The following is a 27,663-nucleotide window of genomic DNA, read 5'->3' on the forward strand; positions in this document are numbered from 1 at the left end:
CAGGGAGCCCAGGGAGCCCAGGGAGCGTGAAGCAATTTGTAGAGGTCAGCCTCCTGGGGCAGAGGGCAGGCAGGAGAAGTATTTGGAGCATACGCAGACGAGGGTATCTGGAGGGGAAAATGTAAGACATCAGGCACTATACTGAACTGTCTAATGGACAGAGTGATTTCAGGTTTTGTAGGGACTGAAGTTCACATAATTTTGGAGGATCTACTTTAAGAAAAATCAGCTAGGTGTGGCAGCTTATGCCTGTAACTCTAGTGCTTTGGGAGGCCGAGGTGGGGTGGATTGCTTGAGCTCAGGAGGGCAAGACCAGCCTGGGCAACATGGTCAAACCCTGTGTCTACAAAAAATACAAAAATTAGCCAGGAGTGGTGGCCTGTGCCTGTAATCCCAGCTACTTGGGGGGTTGAGGTGGGAGGATTGCTTGAGCCCAGGGGGTCGCGGCTGCAGTGAACGGAGATTGCGCCAAAGCACTGCAGCCTGGGTGACAAAGTGAGATTCTATCTTAAGAAAAAAAAAAAAGAAAAGTAAAATTGACAAATAAAAAGCAAAAAGCTATGTAAACTCATTGAAGGACCTGCGCAAGTGAGGTCCTGAAGCTTACGCTTCATTGGCTTCATTGTTAATCTCCCTCTGCCTGTGACTTCAGTGATTTTGACCTAGAACAGTGACCCAGTGCCCAATAAGCTTTCAGTCTCATGGATGATGGAGACTTAGCTGAGTATAATAAACACAATGCAAACTGTGCCATACGTTGATTACAGGTGAAACACTGCAGAGGATTAGGTAGACATTGAGATAGGCTTTGAAATAGGCTTCGAAAAACAGTAGGATTTAGACACATGTCAATGATTGGGCAGAATAATACTATCTGCTATTTATTGAGCACCAACTAAGTTTAAAGTACTGTCTATAGATTATTTCATTTAATCCTAACAGAAACAGGAAACTTATTTTACATCCAACTCTCTGCCAACACAATAAATCAAGCTACTAAGAACAGGGCTGTAAACCATATTTCCTAGAATGCTAGGGAGCAGAAGGACGGGGATCTCCCTTTGCCGCTAAGAGACTCCAACTCCCAGGATGCCTTGGGAGCGCTGGACCACAGCTCCCGGCATTCCCGGGGAGGCGCGGGGCTAGCGTAGCCTCCGTCCCGCCCCGCCGCGTTCCCGCTCGTCCCGCCCCTCCCGTCGCCTCCGAGCCAATGGGAAGGCTCCATACTGCAGGGTGCCAAGGGGCCGGCGCCGCTGCCGAGTTGCGAGTCGGCGAAAGCGGCGGGAAGTTCGTACTGGGCAGAAGGTGACGGCTCTGCGACTTAGGGTAGGGAGGCCGCAGGCGACACTGCTCGAGGACTCGCGCGCCTAGCTGGGGGCGCGGAGGAGGGCGGCCGGGGGCTGGGCCGGCACTGGGCCTTCCGGGCGGTCTGTGGGTCCGCCGGGGTGCGGAAGGCGCCGTCAGCCCTGGCTGCCCCGCGGGACCGCGCTCCGCCGCGTGGCTTCCGCCTGCGCGGGCGTTCACTCTTTGCTTGTCTCGCTCAGGCCCCGCTGGCGATCCCGGGGATTCCTGGACTGGCCAGGCCGGCCCCCATCTGAGCTCCACGTTCTGGACGCGCGTGGTGTCGCGGCCGAGCTCTTAAACGCCGCCTCGGGCGTCGCCGGGAAGCTGGGTCTGTCAGGCGGGGCCCCTGCCCCGCGGAGCTCGCTGTCTACTAGGGAAACAACACACGCAGCTGCGATGCTTTGCGGATACGGACATGCTTTCTTAGAAACGGGACAGGCAGTTGCGGGCTAGAGGAATGGGCGCGAGGCTCTTTAGGTTAGGTGATCCGGGAGGTCATCTCAGAGGATGTGACCTTTGACTTGAAACCTGAGAGGGAATAGAGAGGCTGACCCCTGAGGATAGCAGCCAGGCCTGGGGACCGCGAGGCCGCCCGTTATTTCCCTGTCACGTCGCGGGGAGGCCCCGTGGTCTTGTACTTGAGGGTCTGTCTGGTGCAAGGCAGTTAGAGCCGCTTGTGGGTTTTGCAAAGGACTTTCGTATCCCGTTTGACAGTTCCTCCTCTGTTCTGTCCCTACCTGGCAGGGTGGCATCCTTTACTGTTGCAGCTCCTTTCAAGGGCAACGCATAGTTTTTCCTGCCACCGAAATAGTATTTTGGTTCTCGTCTCAAAACTCTTAGGTGATTGAATTAAATTCGACAGACAGCAGCGGAGTCAGACACTACAGGTTCCTGTTGAGGCCACCCATTTTTCTGATGTCCTTTCTTTCAAGTCACCCATTTTTGTTTTCCTTTGTATAGGCTCTTGCCTTCCCTCTTCTGTGTCCCTTTCTTGGAACAACTTGGAAACACCAGTTTTGCTATTGGGAGGATGTTTTAGGGAACTGTTGAAGAACCTCATTAATTACTGTGTGTGTGGTTTTTTTTCTTTTCTTTTTTTTTTTTAAATTGGAATTGCCCATCTGTTGAATCTGAAATTCAAAAGAGTAAAAAAAATGTAGGGCAGCATTTATTTTCAAGAGTTCGCAATAAAGGCACCTTTCTTTATGACATGCTGAGCATGATACTTTGGGGGAGAATTTAATCTAGAATTTTGAAGCATTTTCAGAAGGAAGCAAGGGTTCTTTATATAGTCTTTATGTAGGTTACGTTTATGTTCTTCAAAATGGCATGTAGTGATTGGAATTACATTTCTGGGTGGATATTATTATGTTCATCTGTTACCTATAGAAAGGAATATAACTTAGTCACTTAATAATAGCTTTCTCTGTTGATGCTACCACAGATGGTATTCTCTACATCTCAACATTGCTGATCAGATTCTGTGTTAATACAGTAACACAACTTGAATTTAATAACAATAAACTTGTGTTAGGCGTTACTGTCAATTTAGTTCTGGTATCTAGTACAAATACCAGCTTTATAGTGCAATGGCTTCTTGTTATGCTCAGTGCTGCAAAAATTATGAGAGGATATTTGTTAAACAAATGAGATAATGGAGTAATGTGTTAAGCATAGAGCCTGGCATATAGTAAGTTAGTAAGTGCCCAGGAAATGGTTATATGGAAAGCTTATGCTAAGTTTTATTCCAGTATGCAAGTGTATATTTTAAAAATAACAGTAATGCATTCAAAATGTTGACAGACCCTAAAATTAAATTTCTTAAAGGAAATAGGCCAGCTTTTTTTTTTTTTAACTTTGAGAACTAATGTGAAATAATAATAAATATATAAGTGAAATGTCCCAGATGTCTAGAAATGAAAAAACAAGATTTTAATTTTGACAGCTATATTTTTTTTTCTTAAAAGCATCCCTAATAAGATATAATGTACTATGATTAGGATTATGATTTGAAAAATAAAACTTTAAAAATATTTTTGATTTGAAAAATAAAACTTATTTGGAAATGAAGCGAAGCTTTAAGATTTACCTTATATCAAATGAAGGATGTCTCCTGAATTTATGCAAATGTGCAAATGCTTATATCTCCATAGATCAGGCAGTGAGCCTAATGGGAATTAAATGCTCCCTCTTTGTGCGTGTGAGTGAGGCTTTCATGAAAATTGCTCTTGATGGGTTCTGAGAATGGATTGGTAACTGAATAGGACTGGAGAATATTTTTCAGACTGGTAGGATATTTTACATGCTTGCCAGGGTTATTTTTCGGAGAAGAAATGGACTCATTTATTCACCAGAGATCACGTGCCCCCTATTTGCAAGGAATTGTGCTAGGTGCAAAGTCTGTTCTTGCTATTGTAGTGTTTTGCCAAAGCAAGTTTTCTTTGTTTTTAATTAATATGTGTCTGTTTTGTTTTTTTTTTTAAACTTTATCTAGCATCCAGCACAGAATAATCCAATAAATGTGTAGAGCACATTTGAAAAACTGTACTATTAATGTTAAAATGTAGAAAATGTTTAATAAAGGTGCAAGATTAATTTAAAAGGGTGATAGAACCCTAATAAAACATTTAGGTAGGTGTTGTAACCAAGATGTAATTTTACTGTAGGATAAGTTTGGCTCCTTTGATCAAAATTCCTGTGAATCTATTTCTCATTGCCATTATAAAGATGCAGAGGGCTGTGTCCTTTGAATTTTTTTCCCTTTGGTGCTTGAATGATATTTAAGCATCCAGCATTCCGAAGTTGCTATTTTGAAGTAATTTCATGCACTTTCCCAATTACTCCTGCTCCATCTCTCCCAATGTTGTCTTAAATCTTTGCACTCAAATTCAAGCACATCCTACTACTCTTGTTCTGAGTGACATATGGGCAACACTTTGAAAAAGAAAAGCTCTCTAGAAAATCTAGAGAGGTATAAGCAGGGGCCCTTCTCCCATATTAGGAGTTAGATTTTTAGTATTCATCAATAAATACTAATGAGAAGAAACTGCTCTACTTTTACCAACATTCTTCGGGAAATTTATTAAGAATTTTATTAGCTACAGCATCTTTGTCAGCTTGGAAAAATATATGTTTGTGAATCATGTTTATTTAGTCTTTAGGTAAGTACAGGATTTTGATGATTCTTTGCAGTTACTCCTATCTCTCTATGGGTCTCTTGCCCATAGGATGGGAACCAGTGCTCTAGGATTTGAAAATTAAGGTAGATACTGTTCACACTGGCAAATATTGAAGATGAATATTAAACTTGTATACTAAAATGTTTATTGGTAAGTCTTATTCATTAAATGGGAAGATATACTAGACGAAGTAATAATTAAATTGCAAGGTAATTTGAGATTTGGGAATGTTCTGTCATACACTTTTAAAGCAAATACTATATTGATAATGGAAGGACACATGTCTTGTGGAGCTCAGTATCAGGAACAATATAGTTGGTCCTCTAGGGGACTAAACATGAGAACTGAAAGTCATTAGGAACACCAGCAGCCCCATTCTACTGTTTCGAGGACCTTATAATTTCTTTCTGTGTATTTTCTTTTCTTTTTGAGGACCGTCTGTCTGACTGTTTGTATGTCGGCAGATATGTCTGCTCTAGACTTCGATACTTGCTTTAAGAATGCAAAAGAGATTGCATTATCTAATTGTCATTTGTATCTAAAATTAAACAAACCATGACTTTAGACATAGCTGAGATAACCATAGCTTTATTTCAGGTTAATTGCTTTTCTTAAACTGTTTATCAAGTAACAGCTAAAGAAAAGTCATCATTTGATGACACTAAGTATTAATGCATTCTGATTGCATTTCACAATATTAAGTGTTAGAACTGTTAGACCTTAAGTCTTTATAGATTGTGTCTGGAAAACATAGGGAAAGAAATGTTTACTGTTTCTACTGTAGTCTTTAGAGTTGCTTTTTTCACACTTTATTGCAGTTTACTATATAATTTGGCAACAGCTATCAACATAGAGATTATATGTAATTACAGTGTACCCTTGAACAACTCAGGGCTTGGAAGTGCTGACCCCCACGCAGTTGAAAATCCAGGTATAAGCTTTGACTCCTCAAAAGCATAACCACTCAGCCTGTTGACCAGAAGCCCTATCAATAGCATAAACAATTGATTAACACATATTTGTATGTTATAGATACTATATGCTATATTCTTACAATACAATAAGCTAGAGAAAAGAAAATGTTATTAAGAAAACCCTAAGAAAGAGAAAATATATTTCTGGTTGATGAAGCGGAAGTGGGCCATCTTAAAGGTCTTCATCGTCATTGTCTTGGTGTTAAGTTCAGGAGGAAGAACAAGAGGAGAAGTTGGTCTTACTGTCTTGGAATGGCAGAGGCAGAAGAAAATCTGTATAAGTGGACCTGCACAGTTCACACTCATGTCGTTCAAGGGTCAGCTGTATACATTTTTTTCTTAGAGGTAATAAAACAAATCTGTTATTTGGGAATCAGGAAAAAAGTTCTAAGATTCATTTTTTAAAAATAAGTTCAGATTGTAACATTTAAGAAGTTTAATCTTGTTTTTTCAGACTTGCAGAAAATACTTTAGAAATGCTGATTGTAAAATTTATCTTTCATATGTTGCTGGTAGGAATCTAAAATGATTGCTGGAAATTAGTTTGGCAATTTCTCGAAAAGTTAAACATACACTTGACACACAATCCAGCAGTTGCACTCCTGAGCCTTTATCCTAGAGAAATGAAAACTTACATTCACAAAAAAACCTGTGCATGAATGCTCGTAGCAGCCTTGTTTATAGTAGCCAAAAAGCAGAAACAACTCACATGTCCTTCAGTGGGTGAATGGTTAAGTAAAATGTGATAGTCTTGCAGTAGAACACCACCATCAAAAAAAGAAACAAACTGTTGGTACATGCGACAACTTGGATGGAGTTTAAGGGCATTGTATTGAGTGAAAAAAGCCAGTCTCAGAGGTTGTATGATTCCATTTATATAGCATGCTCAAAATGACAGAATTACAGAAATGGAGAACAGACCAGTTTTGCTGGGGTTAGGGCTGACTTTCTTTGAGATGATACAACAGTTCAGTGTCTTGTTTGTGGTGATGGTTACATGAATCTGTACACATGACACAATGTCCTAGAATTAGACACACAAAAGAATGTAAAAGTTGACATTTCAATAAGTAGTTCAATGATGAATATTGTATTAGTGTCACTTTCCTGCTTTTGATAATTGTACAGTGCTTGTCCATTTTTTTGACTGTATCACGTTTAACCATTTACCCATGGAAGGCCATGTGGGTTGTTTCTGGTTTTTGGTGATTACAGATAAAGCTGCTATGAACATTAATGTACAGGTTTGTGTGTGACTGTAAGTTTTAATTGTTCTAGAATAAATGCCGAGAAGTGCAACTGTTGGGTCATATAATGATGAAATCTTGAGCCCTCTTATTCTGTCCCAGGTGGGATGTGAATCATCCCTTTGTCCACCGTATCCACACTGTATACACTACCCACCAGCTAGTCAGTCACTCTTGGTTATCAGATTGACTGGTATCTTGGTGCTTGTGTTCAAGAATCTCTTATTTTACTTAGTAATGACCTGAAGTGCAAGACTAGTGATGCTGGCATTTTTTTTTTTTTTTTTTTTTTTTTGAGACAAGTCTTGATCTTGTCCCCCAGGCTGGAGTGCAATGGTGTAATCTCAGCTCACTGCAACCTCCGCCTCCCAGGCTCAAGCGATTCTCTTGCCTCAGCCTTCCTAGTAACTGGGATCACAGGCGCCTGCTGCCATGCCCGGCTAATTTTTGTATTTTTAGGAGAGACAGGGTTTCACCATGTTGGCCAGGCTAGTCTCGAACTCCTGACCTTGGGTGATCCGCCTGCCTCGGCCTCCCAAAGTGCTAGGATTGCAGGAGTGAGCCACCGTGCCCGGCTGCTGGCCTATTGTTATAATTACTTTAAGTATTGTTGTCAATCTCTTAACTGCCTCTAGTTTATAAATTAAACTTTATCGTATGTATATCTAATGTATATATAGGAAAAAGCATATTTATGTAGGATTTGATACTCTCCATACTCTCCATCGTTTAAGGTATCCACTGAGGGCTTTGGAATGTATCCCTCACAGATGAAGCGGGGGCTGCTGTATTTGAGAGAGAGTTTCTCCACATCCTAACTACCATTTGGTATTGGTGATATTTTTTGTGTGTACTGGTATCTCCTCATGGCTTTAATTTTCATCCTAATGGCTGATGATTTCATGTGCTTATTTGCCATTCATTTTTTTTTTTTTTTGGTGATTTGTCTGTTCAAATCTTTTACCTGTTTTGTTATTGATTTTAGAGCACTCTTTATATGTTGTGTATACAAATCCTTTGCCAAGTATATGATTTGTAAATATATTCTCTCGGTCTCTGGCTTGTTTTTTCATTTTCTTCTAGTGTCTTTAGCATCTAAAAAGTTTTAAATTTTGATAAAGTCCAACTTCTCAATATATGGATCGTGTTTTTAGTGCCTTTCTTAGAACTCTCTGCCTAACTCTAGGTCAGGAGGATGTTCTCATTTTTTCTTCTAAGTGTTTTACCCGTATATGTCTTACATTTAGATCCTTTTTGGTTTCATTTTTGCACAGGATGTGAGATTTAGATCTTGGTACATTTTTCTTTTCCTTTTGTCTATGGATGTCCAGTTGTTCCAAAACCATTTGTTGAAAAGCCTACCCTTTCTCCATTGAATAAGTTTTAAAAATCAAAAATCACTTGGCCATATACTGTAAATTAGATATGAAAACAAAGACAGGAAGAAATGAATGAGCAATTAAGTATGAATAAATACAGGTTTATTGAAGGCATAACATGGCTGGAGTCTGGAAAAAGTGGGAAAACATTTTAGAGAATAACATGGGCAAAGATCTGTTCTAGAGAAAATAAGTAAGAACTAGCCGTTTTGGGGAGTTATGCAAGTGAAGGGAAGTAGAGAAGTAAAGGAAGAATCATTGGTTCATGAAAAAGAAAGAGTATATAAACTGGCTAGATTGAAGCATTTGTAGTCAGTTTCATTGGCCATTAGGAAGGTGCTGTATATTCTTAAGCAGGAAAATGGTATGATAGAAATTGTATTAAAGAGAAGTTGTTTTAGGACGATTTTTGGCAGTGATACGTTGGTAGGAAGAACGGGATATAATCATGACCCTTGACTTACTACTTTGTAATACAAATATCTGCCAGAAAGCTAAAAAAGTGGTGTTATTTCAGAATGTTATAAATTCCTAGTATTTTCTAGAAGGCAGTGGTAGATTTCAAAGTTTGCTACTGTCCTCAGTGATGGATATGGAGAAGTCTGCAGGACTTCCAAACTGTTTCATATTTATGCTACTGTTATTAAGTTATACATGTGGGAAAAAGAGTAGTTTCCATTGGCTTATTGTTGATGTGGGTGACATTTCTTACCAGGCCTGAAAAGAGTCCAAGAGTTGAGCAACTGAAATGATAAAAACATAAAGAGTTCATAAATCGGTCCAATGAGGAAAAGTTATTGGGATCATATTTATTTATCATGGCAAAGAGGAGACTCAGGGGTTATTAGATCAGTATGTCCTGATACTTGTATGTGAAGAACTATACAGAAAATGATGATGACCAGCTGTTCTTCAGAATCCTGAGGACTGTATAAGAACAAGTGGCTCAAATTGCAGCTTTAAGGTTTTGGTCTTAGGGAACAATTTCCAGACAGTAAGGACATTATGTATTTCATGTGAGATATCAAAGGATACACTAGAAACCTAGATGTAGTATAGGAACATTTTACTTATAGTCGGGGGGATGTGAAAGATATCTGTGTTTTGGCCCTTGAGTCCTGTTAAATTCATGAGCGAAAGTACTCACTTTCCATTTTGTTAGTGCCTACTTCAGTTCTTGGTTTCTCCAGGCAAATTATACCCTTCCCCTCCCCCACCATTTATCTGTGGGGATCTCATTTGATTTCTGCTTTCTTTTGTGCATTTAAAAGATTATCATGGCTGTAGATTGGACTTAAGTCATTTAAAAAATAATCAGTCAACAAATAGAACCTGTATAGTGTCGAACTACTCAATGCCTTTCTGTTCCTATTTAGAACATGGAAAAATGTATCATCCCATTAAGAAAAAAATCATTGCTGACTTGTTGGGCCAAGGATTTTACAGTATAAGAGGTTACCATTGACACATGTTAATGAAAGAAGGGCAATATTAAAAGCTTTCATGCAACAACTCAAATGTTTTTAAAGTACCTTTTGTGTTTGATTTAACTTCCTTAGTCTGATTCTTTTCTACTTGTCTAGATCTTTTTTTCCACTGAAATGTTGAGATTGACCAAGAATATTTCACTTGTGATTGCAGCCCTTCAGTATTATCACCGAGATTTTTTTTTTTTCTGCAGAAGAGCAAGCTCTTATAGTGCTGTGCAAGCTGCCCATTTAAAACTATCATTGCTTGGCACCTATGCCCTAGTGACAGTTTGACCAACATGTGAGCAGGCATACTGCCATCCTGACAGATGGGCGTGAGTATAGGCAGCCAAGAAACCATGTATCTGCATCTAGTGTATTTGTTAAGGGCAGGATTCCCAGTCGGGGATGTTCAAACGTCTGTCCATCCTGAGCTTTCACGCCTGTGGATAAAGGGATGTCATCATTAATCCCAGCTTCCATGGGTATATAAGAGCTTCTTGGCTCTTACAGAAGTAGGCAATTGGGGACAATCAGGATAATTGTTCTCTTCTTCATCACAGGACTACTTCAAATAATCCTTTCCTCTTTCTCCTAGCCAGCTAGGTTTACAGTGAGTACAAACCTGTTCAGACATTATACTGATACTTGTGGAGTATGTGCTTGCTCATTTCTTTTCCAGAGTTTGAAAGCTTTGAAAGTCATTTGATGTTTATGCTTTGGACAGTGACATATAAAATTGGATCAGGTAGATCTAGTTCAAATATTGACTGCTGTGTGACATTCGAGCAATTCAATTTAGCATCAAATCAAGGTAAAGTAATACTTAGAGTTGAGAGAATTAACTGCAAAATGTATACATGAGTCATTTGGTGTAATGTCTGGCCCACAGTAAGTGTTCAATAAATGTTTGTCATCATCATCATTTTCACTTTGATATACCTGAAGATGTTTTTCTCTGGAGAGGTATCTGAAACAAAACTTTTTTCAATTCACTCTCACTTCCCATCATTCTCCTTCCTTCCTTCCCTCCTTCCCTCCTTCCTTCCCTCCTTCCCTCCCTCCCTCCCTCCTTCCTTCCTTCCTTCCCTCCCTCCCTCCCTCCCTCCCTCCCTCCCTCCCTCCCTCCCTCCTTCCTTCCTTCCTCGCTCTGTCAACCAGGCTGGAGTGCAGTGGTGTGATGATAGCTCACTGCCACCTTGATTTCCTGGGTGCAAATGATCCTCCTCCTGAGTAGCTGGAATGACAAGCCACCATTTCTGGCCCACCATTCTTGTGACGTCATCACATGGTCTGGTCTATGATGAAATGCTTCCAATGACAGAGAACTCACTACATAGCTCTAGGGCAGAATTTCTCATCTATGGGACTATTGACATTTTACATGGGTCATTGTTTGTTCTCTGCACTGTGGGATGTTTAGTAGCATCTCTGGCTACAGAGACAGAATCATCTCTGGTTGAGAACCACTGCTCTAGAGACAGCCTATCCTATTTTTATTAAAGTACTGACCGTTAGAAGGTTCTTTCTTACACTGAGTGGAAGTCTACTTGTTTCTTCTACTCACTTCTGCCTTTTGGAGAAATGTAGAACAGGCTGAATCCCTCTTCCACGTCACATCCTTTCAAATATGTGAAAATAGTCATCAAGTATTCTCAGTCTTTTTGATTTGAAACATCTCCAGTTCATTAGCTATTCCTTACATGGCATGGTTTCATGTCAGTTTACCACGTTGGTGGCTTTCCTCTTTTTAAAGAAATTTCATTTTAAACTGTAGTGCTTTGAATTGAATTCTGTGCTCCAGACATGGCTTGATACATGAGAAATAGAGTTGTATCTCTTGTTCTAGATATAACACTTTTCTTCTGTGGGTTAAGGGAAGATATCACCTTCCTTCTACATACTATATTTTTATTAATATTGGCTATATCATTTTGTGACCACATCATACATTGAACATAAAGTTGAATAAAATCCCTGCATCTGTCTGAGCTATGTCTTTTCATCCTGTTTGTATGCATTAGTTTTGGGGTCCAACCATGGGAGCTTATGTTTGTCTCATTAAATTTTATTGAATTTAGCTAACTGCAACTTTTAAAGATATTTTGCAATCCTAATTCTTGGTTTAATTGGAAGCTTCTAGCCTAAAAGAACATGTATGTGATGATGCTATGCACTGAGACTGGAAATACAAGAGAAAGAAGTCATTTCTCTCTCTCTCTCTCTCTCTCTCTCTCTCTCTCTCTCTCCCCCCCCACCCTCCCCCTCTCTCGCTCCCTCCCGCTCTCTCTCCCTCCATCCATCTCTCTCTCTCTCTCTCTCTCTCTCTCTCTGTGTGTGTGTGTGTGTGTGTGTGTGTGTGATTGAAAAGAGATTGAGTATGGAAACCTGGGTAATACCAATATTAAGAGGCAGCCGGGCAGAAAGGAAGTAAGAAAGGAGACCAAGAAGTGGTGTTCAAAAAGTTAGGATGAAAATAGTAGGAGTGTCTTGTAATGCTGGAGTGACTCTGTGTTAGGTACTGAGGTAGATACTTGAATAAAAAATAAATGGGACATGGTCCCTGCTTTCTGCCCTGTTTTTGTTTAATTGTTCAGTTTGCGTAACTGCCTGGTCAGTCATTCCTCGAGACTTGGAAGTCATCCTTTATTTCTCCCTCATACCCTTGCCTCTTTGGGTTACCAAGTTCCACTGATTAAAAAAATTTTTTTGAAGTGTAACAAAAAGGTGCACAAGCATGAAGCTCAATGATTTTTAAAGTTTTACAAAGTGAACACCCTGTAATCACCACTACCCAGATCAAGGTATTCATTTTCTAGCACCCCAGAAGCCCAGATTATGTGGGGATATCTTGCAGACAGTAGTTACTCCCACCCAAGGTAACCACGATTCTGACTTACATAACTATAGTTTTACCTGGTTTTGAAATCATATGTAAATGGAATAATGCCCTCTGGACTTTTTTTTTTTTTTTGCCTGACTTCTTTTACTCATGTATTCATTCATGTTGTTGCATGTAGTTTGTTATATTTAAAAATAGCTCTATAGTTGTGGTTATCCATCCCTACATAATACACTAGTTTTGATTATTGGTTATTGCATAACACACCACTCCAAACTTAGTGGTATAAAATAACAACCATTTTATTATGCTCATGGATTCTGTGGATTGGGAATTTGGTGGTTATGGCTTATCACTGCCCTACAATGGTTGGGGTCTAGAATCATTTAGAGGCTTCTCCACTCACGTGTATGTACCTTGACTAGAAAGTCTAGAAGGCTAGGATCATCTGATACTATTGACCAAACCTACATGTGGGGTCAGGAGGTTTTGGATTTTCACAGCATGTTGGCTGTGTGTCCAGAGGAAGCTTCCTGAGAGTAGCTTATCTTCAGAAGTCATATAATCTCACCTCCACCATATTCTATTGGTTGACAAAGACACAGCCTGCCTGGATTGAAGGGGAGGGGACATAGACCTCATATCTTTATGAGAGGTGTGTCAAAGAATTTGTGGTCATTTTTTAAAACTACCACACGTTACATAGCAAAATTCATTTATTCATTCTATTTTAGGTATTTGAATAGTTTCTGTTTTGAGGCAATTATGAACGTTGCTATAATCATATACATATGTATATGTATGTATCCTTTGGCATACTTGTATATTCATTTTGGTTGGGTATATATGTAGGAGTAGAATTCCTGGTCAAAATGTATATGCATCTAGCTTTATTTCTTTTTCTTTTTCTGAAATGAAGTCTCACTTTGTCACCCAGGCTGGAGTGCAGTGGTGTGATCTTGGCTCACTGCAGCCTCTGCCTCCCAGGTTCAAGTGATTCTCCTGCCTCAGTCTCACGAATAGCTGGAATTACAGGTGCCTGCCACCAGGCCTGGCTCATTTTTGTACTTTTAGTAGAGATGGGGTTTCTCCATGTTGGCCAGACTGGTCTCCAACTCTTGACCTCAAGTGATCCACCTACTTTGGCCTCCCTAAGTGCTGGGGTTACAGGCCTAAACCACTGCACCCAGCCACGTGTCTGATTTTAATAGACACTGCCAAACTGTTTTTCATCCTTGTCGTACCTATTTATACTTTTACCAACATATGAAAGTTCCAGTTACTCTGCAGCCTTGCTTCCCTTGATATTGTCAGTTAAATATTACAAAAAATTAATCACTAGTGGCTGTATAGAAGATCTCAGTGTGGTTTTCATGGGCATTTCTCTAATGACTGATAATTTGAGTACTTCTTCATATGCTTGTTGGCCATTTGGATACCCTCTGTTATAAAGTTCCTCTTCAAGTCTTTTGTCCATTTTAAACAGATTGGATTGTCTTTTTTCTTATTGAAATGTGGAGTTTATAAGGTATCTGGATTTGAATCCTTTGTCGAATATGTGAATTATAAAAATATCTTCCTGTCTTATGGCTTGTCATTTCACTCTCGTAATGTGTTTTTGATGAACTGGAATTCTAAATTTTAATCAATTCCAATGTATCCGTCTTTTCCTTTATGGGTAGTGTTTTTTTGTGTTTAAGAAGTTTTCGCTACTCCAGGGCGATGAAGCTATTTTCTTGTGTTATCTTCTGGAAGCTTTAGTATTTTGCCTTTCAGATTTAGGTCAAAGTCCCCAGGAATCTGTTTGTGTGTTGTGAGGTAGGGATCAAGGCTTTTCTTTTTTCATATGGTAATCTATACAAGTAGTAGCTGGTGGCATTGGGTCTGGTGGGCACGAGCCTGGGAGTTAGGATTCCACTATTCTCCACCTTAGATTATCTTTAATGAGCCTTCTGCACTTGGGCATATTCTTAAATCCCTCTTGACTCAGCTTCATTTGTGAAATGAAGGATTTGAATGGAATGTTTTCTGATTTTCATTCTAACTATGGTTTGCTAGATCTCTGCCTACTGTTGTAGTTGTATTGAGGCTTGTTAGAATCTTTTTATATCTGGATTCTGTTATCTAAAATATTAATAACATCTCCCAGCTTTATGTTGTCCCCAGTTCGAATATGCCGTCTAGAGCTTAGCCGCTGATGAAAGATAGTTTTGTTGATCACGTAGGCAAGTCCAAGATAACCTGTTCTGATTTTAGTTTTTATTTTTTTTGAGATGGAGTCTCACTCTGTTGCCCAGGCTGGAGTGCAGTGGCGCTATCTCAGCTCACTGCAACCTCTGCCTCCTGGGTTCAAGCAGTTCTCCCACCTCAGCCTCCCAAGTAGCTGGGATTACAGGCGCATGCCACCACGCCCAGCTAATTTTTTGTATTTTTAGTAGAGGTGGGGTCTCATCATGTTGGCCAGGCTGGTCTTGAACTCCTGACCTCATGTGATCCACACACCTTGGCCTCCCAAAGTGCTGGGATTACAGGCGTGAGCCACCGTGCCCAGCCTCTGATCTTACTAGTATAGTATACTCTGTCCCTTGCCAGGAGCTCATCATGCTTTCTTTAGTAAGTCATGGTACAGGGCACCAATTCCATTTAAAAAAAAATTAGCTATCTCCTACAGAAAGGATCAAATTCCATTTTTGAAAGTCATCTGCACATACTATTCATCTTACTTGTCCCTTCAGTTTCGTACTTGAACTTTTAAGAATCACATACACAGCATAGAGTTTCATGAATCAGCAGAAGTCATTCAAGATCAGTGAGTTGTAGTCTTGGCAAATTCTGTCTTCCATCTTGGAAAGTGGCATACATTCCAAATTACTATATCAGGTTTATGTAATATGTTTGTGTCTCTAAGAAAAGTGAGTCAGGAACTACCCTGGATGACAGAACAGAAAATCTATCATTTGCTGGTTTCTTTGTGTTCTTAGTGGCCTGCTTTGAGGTGTTTTTAACCCTTCTTTGAAAAGATCTAGTTTGGTTTCCACAGAAGTTTGGTTTCCACAGAATGCTATAATCAATTGTAGCTATTCTTTGTTATCCTTGCTATCACATTGTTCCTCTCATTAACCCCCTTTTTAAAAATCAAACAGCTTTAGTGAGATGTAATTTACGTACCATACAATTCATTCATTAAAAGGTATAATTCAGTAGTTTTTAGTGTATGCACAGGACTGTAACCATCACCATAATCTAATTTTAGAATGCTTTCATCAGTGCTAAAAGAAACCCCCTACTCATTAACAGTCATTCTCCATTCCCTACTCGATCCCTAAGAAACCACGAATCGTTTTGTCTATAAATTGATCAATTCTGGAAATTTTACATAATTGGAATCATACAATATGTAGTCTTTTGTGACTGGTTTCTTAACATATGTTCAGGGTTCATCCCTGTTGTACGTGTGTTAATACTTTATTTCTTTTTATTGCTGGATAATATTCCGTTGTGTAGATGTACCAAATTTGATTTATCCATTCATCAGTTGAAGGACTTTGGGGTTGCTTTTACTCTTTGACTGTTATGAATAGTGCTGCTATGGACATTTATGTACAAGTTGTGTGAATATGTGTTTTCATTTATCTTAAGTTTGCCTAGGTAATTCTTTAAGTTTTTTAGGGACTACCAAACTTTCCCAAAGTGGCTGTACTGTTTTATGTTCTTAGTAACAATATGTAAGGATTCAGATCTCTAGATCCTACCAAAACTTGTTACTGTCTTTTTGTTTATATCGTCCTAGTGGGTAGGAAGTGGTATCTCGTTGTGGTCTTGATTTTCATTTCCCTAACAGCTAATGATGTTGCACATCTTTTTGTTTGCTTGTTGGCCATTTGTTTATCTGTTTTGGAGAAATGTCTGACCAAATCCTTTACCCATTTTTAAATTGACTTAGTTGTCTTTTTGAGTTCATTAACCTTTTAATGTTCACTGTGATTTACTTTTAACTCAAAATGTTTTTTCTTTTTCTTCCATTTTGTTCAGAGACTCTTCCTTCTGTATTAAGCAGGATGGTTAAGAGGGTTTTCAAGCCCTTTTACATTTTCTTGGCAACAGGTTCCATTAGCAGCATACATACATGTGGATTACCTTAGACTGGAAAATGTACATCTACTGGTTATTGGAATAGATCATTTGTGGTTCATACTGGTTATATTAATAAACTGAACTCTGCTCTTTTCCCTACAAACCAGGGGGTAAAATGCCTGGCTTTGACTTTAATCCAAGCCTTTCATTTTACAGGTAAGGGAAAAGAAAAACCTGGAGAAGTTAGGTCTCAAGGTCTTAAGTTCCCAACAGGTAGACCTGGACCATGACTTTAATTCAGCCCATTCTTAAGAACTATCAGTTGGTTTCACATCATGTGGCAGATATGTCAGAATGAAGGGATACCATGGTAAGACAGGGTCCCTGATTTGGAGATCCTCACAAACTGTGTCACAAGAGATTGACATATACACAACTAATGGTTATACAGTATCACAATTGCTGTGAGTTGTGTACAAGGATGTATAGTCAGTCCAGTGCTCTTAACAGTGCTCGGTGCTGACTGGGATTTTTACCTTACTTTCTTTTGCATATAGGCAGAATTAGATTCTTGAGTAGTTGATTTTGTTTGGGTCATTTAGTAAGAAATGATAACACAAATGCCATCATTCAAACCCTGAGATTACAGAAGAAACAGACTTTAGAATCTTCAGGGTTTTGGACTAGAATCTAGAAGATAGTCTCATTAAGTGCACCATTATTATATATGTATTATTTTCTTAGCTTTTTTCATATATTCTTCAGTGGCTTATACATCAAGTTTTTTTCAACTGAATTTGTGTTAGTATATTAAAAAAAACAAAACTTTTCTGAAGACGTTTTATTTACATCAGTGATTTATTTCATTACTTTTGTCCTTTGGATTTTTGGAAGTCATATTTCTTTTCACTTGACAGAGTTAGGCCATGGGATATGTATTTATAGTAAGATGTAAGTATGTTTCGGTTTGATCTTTTATACTATTTTCATGGCATTTGTATTTATGGCTATGTTATTAGTCATTAAAGCAAATGTTTTTCCCCCTTAAGACTTCTTGTTTTGCACATGAGTTATTCTGCAGTATGTGCTCTCTTTTAATTAGCAAAAAGGCATTTTTACAAAAATTACACTTTCCTTGCAACTTACTGGTTGTAAGGCCATGGACAAATTATTTAATTTACCTTATCCTTGGTTTCCTTATGTAATGATACAGTCAATATCATTACACCTTTGTTTTATGGTTATCGTAAGAATTAGAGATGATGTGTTTAAATTACCCAGCATATAGCTTGCCACATAGATGCTTGAATATTGATGGTATTAATTGTAATATATTAGTTCATTTATACATAAGAGCTATAAATTCTAGTTAATGGTTAATTGATTCTTCGTGGTATGGATTACTCATTTAGGATTAATTGAGCAAAAATAAGTGATCATATTAATGTAAGAACTTGATGTCAATATTCATTTTCAGTTAGTTGTCTTTTAGAGACTGTAGTACGTTAAAGACTAGAGACTATTGCTGTTTAACCTATCTTTATCTTTAAAACATGAAGGTATGATCCTGTCTGCAGATTACGGTATTGAGAGTTATTTTTCTATGTAGTCAATTGCAGTGTTTTAACTTGTGGCAGTTGATAGGGCTGACTGTGTTGATCCTGATGCTTTAGAAGCACTGGTAAATTCCAGACTAATATTGGAAAGAATTACTTGGCATTTTATTTACTAAAGTTCTTTTTGTTATTCATGAAGAATTCTTAAAAAATACCTCAATTGAAAAATTAATACATGTACACAACAATAAATTTAAACGGTATAAAAGAGCCAAGAATGAAAATTAAGCTTCACACCCTTAAGGCATCCTCTGCTACTAATTGATTATATAGCCTTCTAGTAATGTGCTGTATGTACACGCTTGGGGATACATTGTTGCACAGCTCCCAGGGGTGTGGTCATACATATTCAAGCGTATATGCAGCATATATATAATGGTCCTTTTATATAAATAGGAATGTTCTAATACAAAGTTCTTTCCTTGTATTTTTCACTTAATGATATGTCTTGGTGAATATTCCATGCCAATGTATGTAGATCTACCTTATTTTTAAAACTACATAATATTCCATTCTGTGTGTATGCCATGCTTCATTTAATATTATGTTGGTGCAAAAGTAATTGCGGTCTAACCTAAAAGTCCCCTCTTGATGGTAATTAAGGATCTTTCTAGTCTTTTATTGTATATAATGCTGCAGTAACTGTCCATGTATATTTGACAGTATGTGAGTACACCTACATGATAAATTACTGGAAGTGCACTTTGTGAGCAAAAGGGAGTACGCATTTAAAATTTTGGTAATGCCAAATTGTTACGCCTTTTTCCTCATACTCTTACCAACCCAGTGCATTTTCTTATTTTTTGAATTTGACTAATATGATAACTAAAAAGTCATTTTAATTGTAGATTAATTCTCATTGTAATTTTAATTTGCATTTTATTAATGAATGAAGCTGAGTCTATTTGTTATTGATTTCCAGGATATATTGTTAGTGAAAGAAATCATGGTGAAGAACGAGCTGTATAATATTCTGTCTCTCATCTGTCTCTTATCTGAAATGAGGGATGCAGATAAATGTATTTTATTTGTTATTTAAAAGGAGAAAACAGGAAGGATAACCCCAAAACGAATGAAACCAGTTATTTGAGGGGAAAAATAATAAAGAGGGAGGGATAGAATCTAGGATTCTCTGAAAATACCTTATATTGTTTGGGCTTTGGAAATGTAAATGTTTTATACATTTAAAAAAGTTAAAGAGGAAAATATATCAGTTAAATATTTAGGTTGACATTGTTAGGAACCAAGGTTTTTAACAAATGAGAAAAACCAGGTGCAGTGGTTCGTGCCTTAATCCCAACGCTTTGGGAGGCTGAGGTGGGAGGATCACTTGAGCTCAGGAGTTTGAGACCAACCTGGGCAACATAGCCAGACCTCGCTATACCAGAAAAAAGAACAGAATAAAACAAATTAGTGGGCATGGTGGCACTGGTCTGTAGTCCCAGCTGCTTGGAAGGTTGAGGTGGGAGGATCGCTTAGGGCCGAAGCTGCAGTGAGCGGTGATTCTGCTATTGCACTCAGCCTGGGTGACAGAGTGAGACCCTGTCTGAAAAGAAAGAAAAAAAAAATCTTGTTGCTCTGTCCACTCAAAAAACCTAGAAATAATATCTTAGAGCCCAGATTTTGGTCTCTGAATACCATTTTCAACTAAAAGGGAATAATAGGGCCCCTTGTAGAAGTGGCTGATTATAGGCTTGGGACAGGAAAATGTACAGAAGGAACCTGGAACATTTTGTACTAGGAAAGCAAGGAAAAGCTCCACGACTGGTAGGGTTGTATCAGGAAACAGTGGCCAAATTGAAGGGGCGCCCATTGTCCAGTGGGAAAGAAAAAAATGAGCAGCCCCTGACGTTCAGAAGCCTCACGGCTAGGCCATGTTCTCCTACTAAACATGAGCGGTCTCACAGAATACTTTCAATAAAGTTTCTCCGAGATTATGATAAAATGAGGCAAAGCACAGACAAAAACCAAGGCCACTGTGCCACTTGTGAAATACTTAGCCAAAATGAATGACTGCTGCTTCTTTACCCATTACAGTTTTATCTTCATTCTCAGCTCCCCTCCCTTAGGTAAGATTTATTGAGATACATAACCACAGAATTACCCTACTTCCTCACAGCATCCAACGTAGAGAAACTCCTCCTTTCTCTACATTGGATGTAGAGGGGAATTTGGGGGAAGACCCTCCCCCAAATTACCAAACTGAGGGCCAAAGTGTGAAATAGATTTTAACAGTTTCTAACTGAGATGCCCCATGGTGCCCTGTGGTGTGTGTTCTTACTCACTGCAATGAGTAATACGCCTGTCTTGTTTAATTATAGGTATATTCATGGTGGTCTTGGCTGAAGGTCATTGATAATAGGTAGAGTAATTTGAGCAACAATATCAGTAACAAAAAATACAAGGGAACAGATTAAGTGACAGTATAGGGTCAATCAGTAAAATTCAAAATGGGAAATTTTACAGGACAGATGACAAGAGGAAGGACAAAAAAGAGGACAGTGGCACTCAAAGAGACTCAAAGACATATCAGCCAGATGCATTGACTAGTATTTGGGTCCTGAGTCAAAGTAAACTGTAGGAAGACATCCTTTGAGACAATTGGATAAATTTGAACACTTCTTATTGGATGACATTAAGGAATTACGGTTAATTTTGTTAGGTGTGGCAATAATGTGTAGTGGCTTTATTTTTAAAAAGTACCTGTTAAAAGTATTTACATATGAAATGATGTGTTGTCTGAGGCTTGCTTTAAAATAATCTTGGAAGGGGTTAGTAGAAACAAACAAATTGGCCGTGTGTTGTTGATAGTTGTTGAAAATAGCTGATGTTTCGGTGGGCACTCATTATATCGCTTCTCTACTTTGTATGTATTTGAAAATTCTTCTAAGGAGAAGTTTTTTTCTTTAAAGTCATATTTCTTTCTTTTTCTGTGAGTGTGCCTCTTCCTTTTCTTCCATTTTTCTGTTGGGCTTCAGTCTTATAATTTAAAGGGTTCTTTAAAGACTAAGAAGATTTGCCTTTAGTCATATGTTTTGCAGATAATTTTAATTTGTCTTTTGAACTTGTGTTTGGCTTTTTTTTTAACCTGTGGAGAATTTCTATTTTTATTTTGTTAAATTTATCGGTTTTCTTTATGGCTTGAGTGTTTTGTGTGTTGTTTGGAAAAATTTTCTTGCCTCTGAGATTCTGAAAAGCTCTTTCATGTTTCCATGAAGTTTTTAAATGACCACAGTACATTTCTGTTATACTTTATTTAGTCACCTTAATTTCCTCTTAGAGTATTTGGAAATATTCTCCCATAGAGCCCTGCCCCAAGACTATATAGGGAAAAATGTTGTTCAGTAGCTGTTCTATCAGATCTATTGATAGATTATTTATATAGTGAACATCCAGATAATTAATTGTAAAAGTTTGCTCATTAATTTTGTTCCCTAAATAGAATGAATGAGAAATCTATTTACCAAATTTTGAAAATATGCTAAGTGTTATGTAAGAGTATTAGCTATATAGTTCACAGTTTCTAATTTTAGAAGAGTTTCAGTGTTTGCTTTATATAAAGAAGCATTCATTTTGAGCTCTTCTCATAGGCCATAGGGTCAAGAAGCCAGGTGTCACCCGTCTTTGAAGTTGACATCTTTTGGCTTGCTCCTCTCCTAGGTCTGACTCTTGGATAGGCAGAACAGTGATTCTGTTTTCTAATCTCTGTAGGAATGGATGTTACTGTAGTGTCTTCATCACTTTTGGTTCTGGGAGACCTGTTGAGACCCAGGAATGGATCCTTCCACCTACTGTCTCAAAAGTCAGAAACAGAAATACAGCTAAGGCTTCATGGAATCCTTCCCTTGTAGGGGAAAGTGGTAGCAGTGAGGTATCTTGGGCTTGTGTTTGCAAATGTACCACACTGTGCATTCTCAGTTGAAAACTAACTCTCCAGTTAGTGTTTCTCTTTTTTTAAGGAATAAAAGTTGAGAAAGTGCATTTGATACTATATTTTAAGCATTTTACTCACTATACCAAAACGTTTTATAACCTAACATTAATCGCTTTTCTAATACAAGTAAAAAAATTTCTGACTGGGAAGAAATTTTTTCTTCTCTGAAGATAGCCACTTTCTTTTTCAGAGTTAGAAACGTGAGTCTTCACCTAGTTCTTTCCAGCTTAGGTGTGAAAACATGACTAGTGTGACAATTGCTGCTAAAGATTGTATCACAGTTTGAGTTTAGCTTAACGTTTTTCAGGGATAAATCTATGAATTTATGGGATCATTATCTCTGGAGGTTCACTTCTATATTCTCATGGTTTGTTGTGTTATATTTTGACACTTACTTTTTTTTAATGTTATAAAGGCACCATATAGCCATGAATTTTTTTTATACTTTTATTGATATGCATAATTCTCCTCTGAGTGAAACCTGGGGACTGATTGGGTGTTCCTAACAGGAACCCGGGGCAGTGTCCATAGGTTTTTTATGTTTAGTGGTTTTGGTCATAAGTGAATTTTAATATCTAATGAATATCCTTACAGTTCTGTCTCAATCATAGGATTTGTGGGATCAAAATGAAGAAAATGTATGAGGACCCTCCGTGTCACTGGGAAGCGGCTTTATAAACTCAAGATTCTGTATTTTATTTTTCAGATGATTTCTTAGCACTAATCAAATGCATTAATCAACTTCTGATTAGCTGGCTCATTTATAAGAGGATTGTCTTTAGATGTATTGCTTTCAAATTGTTCCTGATGTAATTTAGCAAAGGAGGTGATGGAGTTCTTTGTTGACCGATTATCTTTCGTTTGATTTTACTCTGACTTACTGTAGTTTGGCAGGAGGCCAGTTATACCAAAATATGTAATTACTTCTTAATTCCAAATAAGTTTGAAATATAAAGAGTCATTTTGTCTCAGGGATATGATGAGATGGGAAAAAAGCGGTGTTTTTGGCTCCTCCTGAGTCACTCATGAATTTATTTTTTACCCAGCTTCTAAAATGACCTGGAAAGCTCTTTTATTAAAATCCTCAAATATAATAGACTTGTATGTAATAGAGCAATTAAAGTAAAAATGAATGACTTAAGAAGAAAGTAAGATGTACCAGAATATCTAGGTCAGTGGGTCAGTCTGTGCATCACAGTACCCCGTGTAGCATGAAAATATAAAGGTGCTGGGGCTGTTGCGGAGTAGGGCCTTTATTGTTCCGAAGTTCCACTGATAATTAGCTTGGTACAGAAATAATTGCAGTTTTGGACTATGAATTTTAAATCATTATAACTAGGCTCAAACACATCTTTATTTATCAAAAATAGGAACCATTACAATCAACACATTTTGCCAGTGAGAAATAAGTTAGTTTATTCCTGTAGTGTAAAAATCCATGTTTTGGGATTTGATGAACTCTTGGAAAGCATTTTCTGCATCCTGCTGGTTGTGCAAGTGTTTTCCCTGCAAAAAGTTGTTGATATGCTTGAAGAAGTGGTAGTTGGCTGGTGAGAGATCAGGTGAATATAGCGAATGAGACAAAACTTTGTAGCCCAATTCATTCAACTTTTGGAGTGTTGGTTGTGTGACGTGGTCGGGCGTTGTCCTGGAGAAGAATTGGGCCCTTTCTGTTGACAAATGCTGGCTGCAGGTGTTGCAGTGTTTGGTGCATCTCATTGATTTGCTGAGCATACTTCTCCGATGTAATGGTTTCACCAGCATTCACAAAGCTGTACCAGATTAGACTGGCAGCAGACCATCAAACAGTGACCATGACTTTTTGGTGCAAGTTTGGCTTTGGGAAGTGCTTTGGAGCGTCTTCTCAGTCCAGCCACTAAGCTTGTTGTCACTGATTGTTGTATAAAATTCACTCTTCATCACTCTGTGATCGAGAAATGGTTCATTGTTTGTAGAATAAGACAGGATGACACTTCAAAATGATGATTTTTTTTTTGATTTTTGCTCAGCTTATGAGGCATCCACTTTTGGAGCTTTTTCACCTTTCCAATTTGCTTCAAATGCTGAATGACTGTAGAATGGTCAATGTTGAGTTCTTCCACAACTTCTCATGTAGTTGTAAGAGGATCAGCATCGATGATTGCTCTCAATTGATCATTGTCAACTTCCAATGGCCAGCCACTACACTCCTCATCTTCATGCCTCTCATTTCCTTTGAAAAACTTCTTGAACCACACTGCACTGTATGTTCGTTACCAGTTCCTGGGCCAAATGTGTTGTTGATGTTGTGAGGTCTCTCCGCTGCTTTACAACCCGTTTTGGACTCGAATAAGAAAATCGCTTAAATTTGCTTTTTGTCTAACATCATTTCCATTGTCTAAAATAAACAGCAAGCAATAAGTCATTAGCCAAAAAACATAAAGCGAGAAATGCCCATTAAAAGAGTGTATAACATAACTACGTTTGTTTAAGAATGTATTCCAATATCAAACAGCAAATTCCAACAATGCAAAAACCATAATTATTTTTGCACTAACCTAATAATTTTAATGTATAGTTAAGATAGATGTTACTGCCTTAGATGATGGAGCGTTATGCATTTGGCTTTATAATTTTGTTCTGAACTTCCTGGCATTCATTGCAAAAGAGGTAACGGGAGTTTCATAGCTCTTGATATCTTAAACACTTGCATCATTGGAAGAGACTTTTTTCCCTACCATGAACCTGAGAGGGTTTGATTTTGTAGATGTCTACAACTGTTCACTATCTTTAATAAATACTTTTATTAAAGGCTTCAGAAACATTCTTTCTCTGGGAAGTTTTTTATTGATCCTTGTTTGAAACTGATATATCATAACTGTGTGATGCTCTTTCTGCATATAGGTGAATGCAGCTTTTTGAGACTAAAGGTTTGAATTTCCAGCCCCTAGCACAGTTCCTGGCACATATTTTGGAGGTATTTTACAAATGTCTTTGGAAAAAAGGAGTTCAAGTGTTTAATTTCCTGGCGAACTAAATTGCTATAAAGAGAGAGCTTAGAAAGTCTAGAGTAAGAGATGATTAGCCTGCTTCCTAGACCATCTGTCACTAATACCAATTGTTTCTACTTGGCACTGCAGACGTGTTTTTTGAGGGGGAGGGCAGCTTGTGTAAAGTTAAAAACAAAACAAAACAAAGTACCAGAACCCTTAGGTTATTCTGTACCCCTCTGTTTAGTGGCTAAAAAGTCATTGCTGTCTTCTAAAACACATTGACATTCTTATTATTCAGTAAAGATAAATGCAATTATTGCTTTTTCCAATAGCAATACAATTGTAACTGGTAGCTGTTTCTGCCTTGCCCCCTTACAATCTATTCTTGATGCATCAACCGGAGTGATCCATTCAAAGTGCAAGTCAGAACATGTCACTCCTCTCCTCAAGACCTTCCAAGATTTCCCCACTCAGAGTTGAAGTCGAAGTCCTTACAATAGCCTGAGTGTTGGACATGTTCTTCACCTCTGTGCTGCTTTACATCTGACCCCAGCCATTGCTCTCCCCTGGCTAATTCTTCCTTAGCTGCACCAGTCCCCTTGCTGTTTCTAGAACAAGCTGGGCATGTTCTTGCCTTAACACCTTTGTAGTCGCTCCTCCCTCCATGTGGGATGCTCTTCCTATAGAGCATGTGTGTGGCTAGATTCTCTGACTTTTTTTTTTTTTTTTTAAACAAGTTTTTGCTTAAATGTCACTTTCTTGTGAGGCTTTACCAGACCATCTTTTTAAATTTCATTCCCTTCCGCCCCCAACTCCCTGTCCCTGCTTTTTTTTTTTTTTTTTTTTTGTCCTTAGCCCTTATACCATTGGACATATGACATGTTTTAATTTTTTAAAAATTATTTTTCTCTACTGAATAAAATATAAGCTCCATGAAGGCAGGAGTTTTTGTCTGCTTTGTTCACTCTTTATTCTTGTCTTGTAGAACAGTTCCTGCACAGAGTATGCAGTCAATAATTATTTGTTGAGTAAACAAATTAAGCAGGCAGTATATGTTGTAATAATGTAAATTCCAATGGTACTCAGTATTGTTTTTATTTTAAACTTTAAGAAGGGTGTAGCATGGTAAAAGTTTTTATATCGTCAAAAATTTTTTTTTGCAAACCATTCACTCTAATAGCACTACTAAATTACTGATATTTACATTAAAGGGAGAGTAGGGTCTAGTCCTATTCTCTACTTTTTAGAAACAGAATTTGATTCATTGCAAAACCATTCCTATCTTGAGGTGACTTGTGACAGAGGCACTACAGAAGCACTTAACATTTTGGATTTGTATCAAGCTTATATAGTTTATAGATGGAATGTATTTTAAGAATGGACTTAGCAAAAGTATATTAGCAAAAAATATAACAAATGTAAAAACTTTGGTGAGAATTAAGTCAGCAGGAGAATTTTTCTTGACTCAGGTATTCAGCGTATGATTTTTAATTTGGTTGAAGTGTTGTGAATTACAATGCAAATATAGAGCAAGTTCCAAATGTTGTAGAAATACGTTTACCCTGTGGTGAAATTCAGAGTCCTGACAGTGGCCTTCAGGACCCTACTTGATCTCTTGCTCCTGTGCTGACTTTTGGGACTTGATCTCCTGCTTCCCCCTTACTCACGCCACACCAGCCACACTGGCATTCTTACTCTTTGGTTGCCAGGTATGCTCTTACCTGAGGGTCTTTGCACAACTCATCCCTCCGCTTATACTCTCTGCCCAGATACTCACATGGTCCTCTCCCTCAACTCCTTCAAGTCCTTGTTCCCATGAGCAAAGTCCTTTCAGAGGAGGCTGAACATGACCACTCTGTTTAACACTGCAAGCTTTCCCCTTCCACCTTCTACTCGCTATCCTCTATCTCCCTTTACCTGCTTTATGTTTTTAAAACATGGCTGCATTTTCTGAAATATTAGGTAACATGCATTATTTGTTCTTTTTATCTGTCTCTTCCTGAAATAATGTGTCAAAAGAGCAGGACTTTTGTTTTGTTCCTTGAGGTATAGCAAGTGCCTAGAACAGTGCTTGACACATTGTAGATTATCAGTGACTATTTGTAGAGTGAATGAATGAACAGACTATGTCATTACCCTTCTTCATGAATTTACATGATCCACAGTTAACATTTATTGCTGTGATAACTAGTACATTTATGTAATTAGCATCTATAAGAATAACCTCTGAAAAAAATACCAATTGTAATGCTTTTCCAATTGTGTGTGTATGGGAGGAGGAATGACTCTGTAGTCACCAGGAACATGTTGGTATTATCTTGATTCAACTTAATTTCTGCCTTTTTTATCTGCTGCATCTAGAAACTGTGTTTTAAAAAATTGTGATAAGAAACAGAAGATTTCCCATCTTAACCATTTTTAAGTAAGTGTATACAGTTCAGTAGCGTTAAGTGTATTCATATTGTTGTGAAGCAGATCTCCAGAACTTAATTTTGCAAATTCGAAACTCTATATACCACTAAACAACAACTCTCATTTCTCCCTCCCTCCAGCCTCTGGCACCCATTCTACCTTCTGTTTCTGTGAATTGCACTACTTTAGGTACTTTGTATAAATGGAATCATACAGTATTT

General features: G+C 38.1%; 1 protein-coding gene across 16 annotated transcripts in view; it reads left to right on the forward strand.

Annotated features, from left to right (window-relative positions):
- The first annotated feature begins 1,228 nt into the window (after positions 1-1,228).
- Positions 1,229-27,663, forward strand: part of VRK1 (VRK serine/threonine kinase 1) — a 112,660-nt gene continuing 86,225 nt past the window's right edge. For 14 of the 16 annotated variants that reach the window (XR_012416339.1, XM_065518433.2, XM_005562174.4 and 11 more), the window contains exon 1: positions 1,229-1,326. The gene's annotated coding sequence lies outside the window, so the exon portion shown is untranslated. Of the gene's footprint in view, positions 1,327-1,492; positions 1,673-27,663 lie in introns of those variants that run through there. The other 2 variants (XM_045396945.3, XM_073998546.1) reach the window with 1 other exon arrangement.

Source organism: Macaca fascicularis, chromosome 7, assembly GCF_037993035.2.
Source record: "Macaca fascicularis isolate 582-1 chromosome 7, T2T-MFA8v1.1".
Taxonomy (NCBI): Eukaryota; Metazoa; Chordata; class Mammalia; order Primates; family Cercopithecidae; genus Macaca; species Macaca fascicularis.